General features: G+C 33.2%; 1 long non-coding RNA gene across 2 annotated transcripts; it reads right to left on the bottom strand.

Annotated features, from left to right (window-relative positions):
- Window positions 1-1287: 1287 nt before the first annotated feature.
- Window positions 1288-2231, bottom strand: LOC128856758 (uncharacterized). 2 transcript variants are annotated; one of them, XR_008453864.1, is made up of 2 exons: window positions 2019-2231; window positions 1288-1957 (listed from the first exon to the last, which is right to left on the bottom strand). It is a non-coding gene; the product is annotated as an uncharacterized LOC128856758 (long non-coding RNA). The 2 variants fall into 2 exon arrangements; XR_008453865.1 differs by having other exon boundaries at window positions 1288-1947.
- Between the last annotated feature and the right edge of the window lie 468 nt (window positions 2232-2699).

The raw sequence follows: 2699 nt of genomic DNA, 5'->3' as shown, positions 1-2699 counted from the left end.
TGACGTTTCAATGACAGTCCGACATTCGAAGTAAAGAAGCGTGGTACCCGTAATCTATCGGCCGCCATAGCTACTCCTCGTCTTTTATATTCGAAGCAAGGAGCGAAACAAATTTCCGGCCAAGAGGTCGGCCAAATCACTTAGCGTTATCTGCTGTTGAAGCCAGATCAGTATACTGTTTGGGTACCTCTTCAGTTACTGCCTTCTTGTTGTTGTCATCGTTTACCAGTATAATCATTCCCCATGCATATACGAGGAATGCTGCCGGAGTGATAGTCGTTGGTCGGATATAATCCGGGTCGTTCCGTTAACGTAGAATCGACTGTCAGGAGAACTCTTCGGCATTGATCCGTCGAAAAACTTCGTATGTTCCTGCATATGGTAGCTCCAATGACGCCCGAATAAGGGCAGCTCTACGAAAGACGTGACTCCGCAAAATTTTGTGAAATATAGAACACTTAACACAAAAATCGTATCTGTATCAAATAAGGTGTGAGTCACTGTATATGTAGAGAGGAATTTTGACACAAATTCGTTTTGTAAATCATCCATTTGACTTAAAACTTCAATAAGAAAAGGCGATTTATTTGATTATTACTAGCATTTTTTTAGATATCTCGTAACCCTACATAAAATTATGGCATATATTTTTTTTTCAAACACTCTCCGTTTGATAGCAGCGTTGTTGTATTGCATGCGTTAGTATCTTTAAATGGCCTTTTTGCCATTTTTTCTCCGTAGGTGGCAACCCTACACACATTTTTAATATATCTTACATTGAAATTTTAATGCATCCTTCGAGAAAACCCATTTATGTGACTCATTTAACTATTTTTTTTTGTATTTCGAAAATCTGGCAACACAATTTTTCTCATGTTTTTTCCTTACAAACTTTGCATTGCCGGAAAGAAGCACAGAGCAAGAAGAAAAAAAACAAAGCAAAGCTGTTGAGCTATGCGTTTACAGTTCATTTATATAAAGTAAATACAAATATGTACATACGCATATACAGCTATGGTCAGGGAAATATCGCACTTAAAGTGTTCTATATTCGAATTTTTATTTCTGATAATAATTTAGGAATTTATAGAGAAACAAAATGAAGTAAATTTTTATATATAAGATTTAAATTTGTTTAAGTAAATTTTTTATATAAAAATTCAATCTTTTTTCTAGTTATTTATAAAGAAAATAATGCAATAAATTTTTAAATAACTCCTTTGAAATACTTTTTTAGCTATTTAATTCTTTAAACTTAATAAAATCAAAAAGAAGACACAAAAAATGTCCAGTTAGATATACAAAATTTTACAGTTCCTAAAAATTTAATAAAAAGAATATTTCAGTTGAATACAAAAAATACTTTAACCAAAACTTATGCGCTACAATTTGTACTATTTTATAATTTTGGAAGAGTATTAATTATAAATGACAGTCAACGTCAAATTACAACAAAAAACTTGAATACAATTTTATAGTTTATACTTAAAAATAAATCATAAAAGTATCATCCTAACATACAATCTATACTAAGAACATAAATCAATGGGTCACTGAGCTTCACTGTCTCATGTCACTCCGCATTCATTATCTGGATTGGATCGCTCATCTATAGTATTCGGATTGTCATTGTTGCCCGTTTCTATTTGTTGCATTTCCATTTCCACATCGGGAAACACCATGACGTGTTCAGCTCTTCTCCTATGGCAGAGGTAAAGCCAACGACATAAATAACATACACAAGACACACCCAGAATACCAAATACAACAATTTGCTCCGACATGATACCCTGTGATTTTCTTTTTTATAAAAATTAGTTGTTATTTTAAGCCGGATCTTGACAATTTTGCTGTACCGAAACTTTTGCTTTTATCCACTTCTTTGACTATGTAAGTTTCGTAAATTCGCCTGAGTTGTTAGCTACATTTGGTTGTTCCCCTATAACTCTAAATTCGGCTTTTTAAATATATTTGAAAATACTCTACACAATAACAAAAACACCGTAACACTTTCTCACCTCTTCTCACACGTAAATTTCAGAAGATTTCGGATAAACTTCAAGCGAAAAAACCTTCAAATATTTCTACGGGTTGTTGCAATTTAAGAAAAAGATTGGAATACAAGAATTGCATCCTTATTTTCGAAAAATTAAAGTCATAAACTAAAAATGTAAAAAATATTTTTCAAAAATAAAATTAAAGCGAAATTTCCAAAATTCATTGGAGGAAAACAATTATATGTGGCTTATTAAGTAAATTCAACTAAAGGGTGATTGTTTAAGAGCTATAGGAAAGTTTTTCAAAAAACACACGTAAAATTCAGAAAAATGCATGAAATTTTAATTTAAATCGATAGTAAAGTCCATATAATTTAATGTTTGAAGATTATTTCACGCAAATGTTGGCCGCTACTGCGCTTCAAATGGTCCATCCGCTTAGTCCAATTTTGGCATACTCTTTCCGATGTTTCGGCCGGTATCTCACATATAAATGCTTTAATGTTGTCTTCCAATGCGTTAATCGAAGCAGGCTTGTCTGAATAGACATGAGCTTTAACATAGCCCCACAAAAAATAGTCTAAAGGCGTTATATCGACCGATCTGGGTGGCCAATTGACAAGTCCCGAACGTGAAATAAAATGTTCACCGAACTCGCCGCTCAACAAGTCCATTGCTACGTGTGCTGTGTGGCATGTGGTA

The sequence above is a fragment of the Anastrepha ludens genome, chromosome 3 (genome assembly GCF_028408465.1).
Source record: "Anastrepha ludens isolate Willacy chromosome 3, idAnaLude1.1, whole genome shotgun sequence".
Lineage (NCBI taxonomy): Eukaryota > Metazoa > Arthropoda > Insecta > Diptera > Tephritidae > Anastrepha > Anastrepha ludens.
Note: the sequence above shows the minus strand (reverse complement) of the source record. Positions and strands in the feature narration are given on the sequence as shown.